The 10,002-nt window shown below is 39.8% G+C and overlaps 1 long non-coding RNA gene across 7 annotated transcripts; it reads right to left on the bottom strand.

The window, feature by feature from the left end:
- Positions 1 to 1,043: 1,043 nt before the first annotated feature.
- On the bottom strand, positions 1,044 to 8,403 carry LOC143887820 (uncharacterized). 7 transcript variants are annotated; one of them, XR_013254396.1, is made up of 6 exons: positions 7,714 to 8,401; positions 2,525 to 2,724; positions 2,122 to 2,163; positions 1,927 to 2,060; positions 1,599 to 1,648; positions 1,044 to 1,450 (listed from the first exon to the last, which is right to left on the bottom strand). It is a non-coding gene; the product is annotated as an uncharacterized LOC143887820 (long non-coding RNA). The 7 variants fall into 7 exon arrangements; XR_013254392.1 differs by having other exon boundaries at positions 2,122 to 2,724; positions 7,714 to 8,403; XR_013254394.1 differs by having other exon boundaries at positions 1,927 to 2,163; positions 7,714 to 8,403.
- Positions 8,404 to 10,002: the final 1,599 nt, after the last annotated feature.

The raw sequence follows: 10,002 nt of genomic DNA, 5'->3' as shown, positions 1-10,002 counted from the left end.
AAGTGACAAGAATACATCGGTACCACATCACATAATTGGGCATCTTGATGTTGTGAGCCAAGACAAAAAGCGACTAAACAATTTTGACTAACAAGTACCTTCTTCCCTTTCTTGAAACATGCAAACTTTAAACTCATAGGCCTCATCTCGGTCTCAAAATTGATCATGTCGACCATCTCTTGTGCCACCACATTCTCGCAGATCCCACTATCAATGATAAGGTTGCAAATCTCTTCATTCGATGTACACCCTTTATGAAAAATATTATGCAGCAACTCCTTAGGATTTTCTTCCACTTTAGCCTTATTCATAGCATGTCGAATAACTAACGCCTCACCGCGATCGTTCCAAGTGATATTGTCACCCTCATCATCATTATAGTCGTCAAAATGTGGTTGTTCATCTTGACATTTTGGAGAAGCCTCTTTACTCGACGCTTGTTTACGAGTGCTATGAAAGGGGTTAATCTCCTCCTCTTTATCAGTTGTAGCATTCTCTGAATCATGACACGAATCATCATGTTCCAAACATTCGTAGCGTTCTAAACGTTGTTGGAGTTGTTCTACTTGTCTCCACAAATCATCCATTTCAACCTCATGTAGGTTCACGAACTGGGGCTTCTTCGACGTTTGGTGCACGACGACGACGACCAGCCATGAAACATAAGCTCTGATACCAAATTGACACCAAACAAACGAAGAATAGAGGAGGAAACACAAGTGAAAAACTGGGATGAAATAGCTCGCCACCCAAAGGAATCCACCTAAGGGATAAGAGCAAATAAGACAAGAAAAACTCCTTCAAAAGCTAAAGGCTAAACTTGATTCAAATTCTTTGCAAAATTCTCTTCTCTATAGCCTAAATAATCATTTAAATAGGCATGGAACAACCCTCCAGCTATAGGTGCATTTCCAAAGGCTTGAACAACATTTCCTAGCTTAACAACACAAGTTCCAAGAGAAAAGGGAGAGGAAAACTGCATTGCTTTGACTAACTTATAAGGCTATTTAACTAAATTTAATGGGGATCTTTGGGACTTGATATAGCATAAAGAGAGCTTCAAAATTAACTTAAATCATACCAAAAAACATTTAGAATAATAGGCTTGAAAACAGGCAAAAAGAAACCCAAAACTGCTGAAATTCGTATGTTGCAGGTAGCTTCAACCCTTCTCAGAAAATGGCCATAACTCTCTCCACTGAATTCCAATTCGTAAACCATTTGTTGACTTCCAAAGTAGACTCATAGATCTTTCCAACCATAAATGGCTTGCTATTTTTAAAGCTATGAGTAAATTCAGGTTTGGTCCTCGTAATGCCTCAAAATCATGGACTGCAAACTATTTTTGGACCTTTAAGCTTGGGGCCTAGGCTTGGTGGGCCTGATGGGCTTGGTTTGAGGATCCTTCTAAGGTAGCTCCAGCATCATCAACAGGATGACTGCCACACCCCTGTAAAGGATGGAACAAATACTTGCACATATTACCAAAGTAGGCAAATAACTTTAAATATTCTATTTAAAGTTCAAACCAATCATATATTTTATGTCTGTTTCTCAAATGATTTAGAGGACCCAATCATGAATGAAGTTACTCTCACCAGCTGCACTCCTATGAATGGCTGCTTCCGGGGGACCGTAGTTGTGATACCTGTTCCAAAAGCCAACACATTAGAAGTCCCCATGTATACTTTTTTGCTTTGATGATATAAACAGAGTAAATATGATTTAAATGGTGTGGCCATAAGGGTTTGGAGCAAGAAGAGGAAATACAAACGAGAAGAAAGAAGAGAGAAAGTGTAACAGATAAAGGGAGCTCGAGAGAGACTTGGTCTAGCATTCCTTGGTTTCACCTTGCATCATCTTTCCAGTCTGCCTTCATCTAATTCAGAACCATAGAAAACAATAGGAGAAGAGAGAGAATTATACCCTATTTGTAAGGTGGGTTTACACTCCACGGCATTGGATTGAGAAGCATGAAGAGAAAAACTGTTGTTTCCAACTGCTCTAGAATCCCATTACCCTTGGTTGCCTCTAAGTGCGCCTAGTCCTTCAGCTTCAAGCTGAAATACCAAAATAAGTCAAATGGGAATTGGAAGAGTAGATAAACGATTAAAGTAAAACCTTATTTTTGAGTTGCATGTTTATATCCCCAAGCTGACGCTCCTGCCATATAACCCAAAAGAACGTATCTTTATAATCTTTCATTAGAAACAAGAAAGAAAACCGGAAGCTACTAGGAAAAAAAAGGAAGGAAAAAAATAGGGAAGTGATATTTACGCCCCTTTTGATCACCAGGGACACCCAGTGTCAGTGTATCAATGACAAAAAGGGGCCTAATGTACTTGATGTCAGAAAAATTCAGGGGTTTTGATTGCTTCGTACACTGTGAATGGGTGTCCCTGGTGATCAAAAGGGGCGTAAATATCATTTCCTAAAAAATATAAGAGATAAACATATTCTTATAATATCAACCATAATTTTAAAACTCCCTTTTAACTCGGGCACGTTCCACATTATGCCCTACATTGTCAATAAAAACTTCTTTGACTCTCCAGAATTATGAACGCGTCAACCGAGTACTTGACCGCGTCGTGCCGAGTTGACTAGGATTTTCTTCGGCCGTGTTCCACGCCGCATCTGCGTTTTTAAAAATACCAACCATTTCCTTTGGTCCATAAACGCAAGAATCGCGAGACGGCAAACATCGCTAGTAGGGCCCTAGTCCTGTAAAAGTGATTGACATAGCTACCTATAGGAATCCAGACATGCAACACTTTGCACACAATATGAATACACTACTAAAAATGACATCAAAAAATAACTTAAAAGAAAATTCATTGAAAAAAGTAACAATATAGTTCCAATCAAGCTACACTACGAAGAATTTGAAGTACCAAATAATCATTTATGAAAAATAATTGAAAATTATGGAACACATTTTGATGCAGGTGCATTCCCGCTACAAGCTTCTGGACCATTTTTCAACCACAATTTTGGGCTATTAAATGACAAAATTATGGAAAATGATAAACTACAAAGTTTTAGCTGAAGAAGAAAAGCTTTTTAAGAATTTTGCGAGAATTTCACTTCTTGTTTCCCTCCACAACCCAAAGGATTGCATTTCGCCGATCCGAACGGTATTAAAGTGGTATCAGAGCATCTAGGTGTAACCTTACGACGGTGATGGTGAGGCGATCCTACGCTAGTGCTTACTAATGAGAAAGTTGCGCTAGTTCAAGTTTCTCAATGGACAATCGATGTCGCCGATGTCCGATTGAAAGAGAGGTTCCCAATCGAGAGAGGGATCTTCATGATATCGAGATTGAGGAATTGAGGCATCAACTCCAAACCCTCATCGAGAGGATAGCTCTTCAAGAGCCTTAAGATGAGGTGGAGGAAAGCAATGGATCGGAGTCGGACATCAACCCTTTCGCTCGGCCACACCAACGCCAAGGAGAGAGTGACGGTTCTTCTTCAAGACGTCCCCCCCTCAAGTCAATGTCTCACTGACGTTAAGGTGGAGGTTTCCGAGTTTGAAGGAAAGATGCAATCGGATATCTTCATTGAATGCCCTACTTCCGTTGTATTGAATCTTCTAGATGAACAACCACATTTTGATGACTACAATGATGATGAGAGTGATGAGATCATTTGGAACGATCAGAGAGTGATGGAATTTACCTATTTGTACAGCCAAAGTAGAAGAAAATCCTCATGGGTTGTCACATAATATTTTTCATAAATGATATATGTCAAATGAAGAGATGTGCAATCTTATCACTCATAGTGGGTGTTGTGAGAATGTGGTGGCACAAGAGATAATCAACAATGTCAATCTTGAGACCAAGATGAGGCCTATGAATTTCGAACTTCCATGGTTCAAGAAAGTGAAGGAGAGTAACTTTTTTCTTTAAGAGAGCAAATTTGATCAAGAGACCAAGGGTAACGGCATATCTTATGCTCTACTTGATGTTGAAGCCAATGAGGAGCACAAGGAACTTCAACAGCAATTTAATGAATTCATCACCAAAGGGATTGGATTGGACAACATATTAGGTGAACCGATGGATATTGAAGAGATGGGAGAATGGAAAAGAATTACATCGATTTTGTCATCCAATCACATTGATCCATTTTTATTCGATTTGACATCGAAGCCTATAGCGTTTTTTCATGAATTCAAGCATATTCAAAATGGAAACATATTCTATTTTTGCCTTTAGAATTATGTAGTAGGATTTGTTCGTCAAGAGTATAAGATGTACATTCTTCGACACTTAACAACTCGAGGACGAGTCTTCTTGAACAAATGAAGTTTGGCAAACTTCAAGATCGTGCGGATGGTCCGTTTTGAGTTCAATCACTTGAAGATTATGGCGTTTCAAGTACTCTCAATGTTTTTAATCTTATTCCATATCATGAAAGTGGCCTGGTCAACTCAGGGACGAGTTGGCGTTCAACTGGGGGAGAATGATGCAGGTGTATTCCCGCTACAAACTTCTCGACCGTTTGTCAACTGCAATTTTGGGCTATTAAATGACAGAATTATGAAAAATGATAAACTACAGAGTTTTAGTTGAAGAATAAAAGCTTTTTAAGCATTTTGCAACAATTTCACTTCTTATTTCCCTCCACAACTTAAAGGACTGCATTACGCCGATCCGAACGGTATCACATTTAAAGAAGACATAACTTTACACGAATATTATGTAATGAACATCAATTGATTCCCCAAAATTTTTATTACATCAATTGATTCCCCCAAATTTTTTAGAAAACCACGCAAAAAAGAAAACAATACAGAAAAATGTGATTCTTCAATATATGGCAGTCACTTTCCATGATAAAACAAGCAAAAGGTTAAACACTAGAGCATGATGCTTCAAAATGTGGGCCTTGTAGTTGTTTTATGGATTAAGGGTTTGGAGCAAGAAGACGAAAGAGAGAAAGAGAAGAAAGAAGAATCCTAAAGCACGATGCTTCAAAATGTTAGCCTAGTTATTTCATGGATTAAGGGCTCGGAGCAAGAAGAGGAAGAAAAAGAAGAGAGAAAATGTATGATAGGGAGCTAAAGAGTATGGCTGTACGTGTTAACTTTCTTACCCTAGTTTTTATATATAGAGAAGATAAAAAACAAATGAAATTACATACATAGCGTTGTGTATACACTTAAAACACAATATACAAATAACTATACTCAACATCCCCCTCCCCGCTTCAAGCTAGTGCAAAGATATCATACTTGCCCAACTTGCAAAGGATAGAGTGAACCTGAACTAGACTCCCTTTGACAATATGTTTGCATGTTGATCCCCTATCTTCACAAATGAGGTGCAAACAACTCATTGATGAAACGTTTATTAACCTCAATATGCCTTGTCAGGTCACGCTGGTCTGCACTATGGGCAATTTCAATCGCTGTTTTGCTGTCACAATAGACTCATTAAACCATGATGGTCAACCCCTAGTTCACACACTCCATGTGGCATGGCCTTAAACTCTACCCCTACACCTGAGCAAACAATAATAGACTGTTTTTTGCTCTGCCACATTACTAGGCTACCGTAGACAAAAGTGCAAAGACCCTAATGTAGACCTTCTCTCATCAACGAACTGAACCAATCGGGATTAGTGTAGGATTCTATCCTCATATGGCCATGCTTAGCAAACAAGATACCCTACTTTCATTTGAAGAATCCTGCAAGCACCTTCTATGTGTGAGGCTGAGGTCTGATGAGCATACATGTATTGACTGACAACACACAAATGCAATGTCTGGATGAGTATGAGACAAATAGATTAATTACCTAACAAGTCTTTGATATCATCCCCAAGCTTGTAATTCAGCTCCATAGAAGTATCATGCAATGTCTGGATGAGTATGAGACGAATAGATTAATTACCTAACAAGTCTTTGATATCATCCCCAAGCTTGTAATTCAGCTCCATAGAAGTATCAATGGTTTTACATCCCAATATACCTATCCCCTTGAGAAGTTCCAGAACTAACTATGGGCAATGAAGATGCCATGTTTAGACATGGCAAATTTTCTTGAGCCAAGAGTTTGATGAACTAGGTGTGATCTTTATCACACCTAAGCATAGCCTTAGTTAACCTTTGAAACTGTGCTCTGGGAGACTGCTTCAACCCATATAATGCCTTTTTCAACATCCATATACACTTCTTTCTCCAAATCTCCATATGGAAAGGAATTATTCACGTCAAATTGCGGAAGCCCCCACCCCAATTTCGCAGATGAAGAATGAACCTGAATCGAGTTCATCATAGCGAATGGAGAAAAAGTTTCGAAGTAGCCAATCACATATGTCTGGGGGAAGCCTTTAGCTACAAGCTTGACCTTGTATCTCTCCATTGAGCCATCTGTTTGCGCTTAGGTACGCGAGCTTGGCGGGGAACTTGGGAAAGTCCCGGACGGTTAACTGGGCTTTTCATCAAGTCCAGTTAGTTGTCTCTCTGATCGCTTGACTAAGGAGTACTACATTGGAATTTACTATTTGCACGGTGGGTCATGAGATTTTCTCGCACGTCGACCTCGATGTACTTCATGATAGTCAGATACCTGGACCTCTCTATCCTGGACCTTGTTAGAGAGACTGAGACAAGTGATAAAGAATGAGGCCGCTTCACACCTCCAAAGTAACGAAAAGCGAAGAGTACGGACAAAGCAATGGCGTTGGGCTTCGAGCTGAGGTTAGAGCATTACAACTATCATTGGATGGGGGCTTAGCACACAGTTGAAGAAGGTACCCACCAGAGTTGGGAGAACGGAGGAGATAGACGCAGCCCACCAAAGAAGCTCGCCACACCAGAGCGGTATACTAGTGAGACTTGTAGTGCCGCGAGATGTAGTCACTTCAGCCTATACTCAGATGCGAACCCCCCCCCCCCCCCCGTGCCAAGCGGGACCCGGGGCACTGCCTCTCTAACAGAATGGGGAGCTAGCAACCTCGTTTGAAGCGTATTTGCAAGAAGGGTCTAGATCGATTGGTAGAGGGCAAGCGGGACAGAAGGGCTTATAACGCTCTGGGAAAGAAAGGTTCCACTACGGGAGCTGGACTCCAAAAAGTCAACAAATTCTTTCAATCACGTCCTTTACGACGACTCGTTCAGCACACTAAACCCGGCAGGATTCTCGAATTCATTCACCGGTGCCGTCTACTTCTACTTTAAAGGTGATCCATTATTCCCTACTAACGAGCTCGATTCGAGTGGAGTTTTCGGGAAGACCCATTTCGAGAGTCGATCTCATAAGTAGGAACTGGCTCGAGCTCCCTTTTTCGAGTTCTGGTTCTCGCTTCCGCTCCCGTATAAGAACGAGAGATTAGAGTAGACACCGGTGATTAGAACTAGTTTGAGGTATAGGTTCTTCCCGTGCTGGTATCGCGAATACCCATCAACACCCAATAGTGTGACAAGGTCCAAGATATTATTCTTCTACAGAGTTCGCACCTCTTTACACAAAGAAGCCTTCCAATTTGAATCTCTAAGTGCATCTTGCAAATTTTGAGCAATAGAAACAAACAACAACTGGGATACAAATGAACAACAAGATGGCGAGAGATGATAAGAAACAAAGAGGGCAATTAGATGTTGGGTACAGGACCTGACCTTTTTTCGATGAGCAATAGGGAGATCAAAATTGTCAAAAAAAGAATCACTGATAGGAGCATGAGGGATAGAATCAAAATTACCTAAAGCACGAGAAGAGGTTTCCTGATAAGAGGGAGCCAAATCAATGGCCTTATCGTTCTATTGTCTCACATAAACTTGATGTTCTTTACTTGGTTGCTCTACACTGGTTGGCATCTCTTGAACATCATATGACGATGATAGAGTAGGAATGGGCAAGGGCAAAAGTAAACTAGAAATCTCTTCACTCCTGTTCTCCTCTTGAAGAGAAATCTTCATGAAGGAAATAGTAGCCTGTATCTTCAAAAAAGCTTACATGTAAGATCCCAAATCAGAAAGGAAGAGAAAGTTCCTGGGCTGTATATGTGAAACCTTCTCTACATGTGTAGACGCATTTTAAAACCGGAGCAAGTTGCGACCCAGAACCGGACACTATCTGAACGGTGGAGCCAGGACATGACATTACATCCATTGACACCAAGTATTTTTGAGGAGGATGATAACAACTCACATCTTCTTCCCTGTAACTACTAGGAAACCACATTTTCTTCCCTGGAATCACTAGGGAACCACATTTTATACCCTGGAACCAGTAGGGAACCACATTTTATACCCCGGAACCACTAGGGAATCACATCTTATACTACGGAACCACTAGGGAACCACATTTTATACCCCGGAACCACTAGAGATCCACATTTTATACCTTGGAACCACTAAGGAACCACATGTTATACCCCAGAACCACTAGGGAACCACATCTTATACCACGGAACCATTAGGGAACCACATCTTATACCACGGAACCACTAGGGAACCACATTTTCTACCACGGAACCACTAGGGAACCACATTTTATCCCTCGGAATCACTAGGGAACCACATTTTATACCCCAGAACCACTAGGGAACCACATTTTATACCCTAGAACCACTAGGGAACCACATTTTATACCCTGGAACCACTAGGGAATCCTGCCTTAAACTCCGAGTCGGAAGTCCAAACCAATGGTCGGACTTGGACTTCCGAATGGAAGCTAGTAGAAATGGCAAATCTACCGGTTTCCGTTGGAAATCCGAACGTTGGTTCGGACTTCCGAGTCGAAAGTCTGAAATGAACGTCAGAAATCCGACAGAAATCAGTAGAAATGGAGCTTTATCACGTTGGCAATGGAGTTTTTTTTTCAAAACGACAATGGTAATGGAGCTTTATCACGTTGCAAATGGAATTTTTTTTCAACACTAGAATGACAATAGAGCTTGGAAACATTAGTAATGGACTTTTTTTTTCAAAACTACAATGGCAATGGAGCTTGGAAACGTTGCCAATGGAGTTTCACGTTAGAAGGCTTGTGGAAGGCTTAGGGAAGAAAAAAACAAAAAAGGTGATATGGGTAAGCGAGGTAAAAGGGTTGGAAAAGCAAGGGGGTATAGTTCTCCCAAAACCAAAACTTTCGTACCTGACAGCCCCTACTTTATGAATTTGAAATGTCTACCCTTGATTCATAATAAAACTAAAACTTTGCAATTTTTTAAATAATTTTCTCAAGTTAAATTCATTACTCCACCAGTAGGATGCATTCTAAAAAATTTAAAAACCGATAATTTAACTTATTCATTGCAAATCAGAGAGCTTCCAGAGAAGGGAGGAGATGAAATTGAGGGGGGCGGAAATAGAAACCCCTCATTTTTTCAAGAGGATTGGGAACGCGATGGCGAGATTTTCACAGGAGAGGGGATAAAGGATAACTTTTACATTGGGTTTTTATCCCATTTAATCTCGTCCTTCAATCCGATCCGATAGTTATTTGATGAATGACCCGATAGTTATTTGATGAATGACTAAGCTTAAATGCCTACGACGAGACAAAGGTGAAATGGCCACTCATAAGTTTTATCCATCATAATAGTAAGTTTTTTTTTTACATGAAAATAAAACCTTATATTTATTTAACATATTATTATTTTATATATATATATATATATATATATATATATATATTGCTTGTAATAATCAGATTATTCTGTAACAAAAATTAAAATTTGAGAATTGATTAAAATGTTTTGGTGAATCACAGGTCTTTCTGTTTTGGTGAATCCGTGTCAGGCTCGAAATAAATAACATATAAAAAAATTTAAGAAATTGAGTAAATGTAATGTTTTATTCCCATATAAAAAACTTAATAAATAAAACTCAAAAAGTCGCGGCAGTAGTATTCAGAAAAAAACAAATAAAGGTGACCTAGAAGTGTTGCCGTGAATCTTTAAAATATTAGAATCCAAGACCCTCCTGACCCGGGTACCTCACACATTCAGAAGAATACATGTAACATAGAGCATTACCATGCTAAC

This window comes from Tasmannia lanceolata, unplaced genomic scaffold (genome assembly GCF_043159265.1).
Source record: "Tasmannia lanceolata isolate RefF3 unplaced genomic scaffold, GAP_Taslan_0.1 ptg000012l, whole genome shotgun sequence".
Taxonomy (NCBI): domain Eukaryota; kingdom Viridiplantae; phylum Streptophyta; class Magnoliopsida; order Canellales; family Winteraceae; genus Tasmannia; species Tasmannia lanceolata.
The sequence above is the reverse complement of the archived record's forward strand: the minus strand, read 5'-3'. Positions and strand labels throughout refer to the sequence as shown.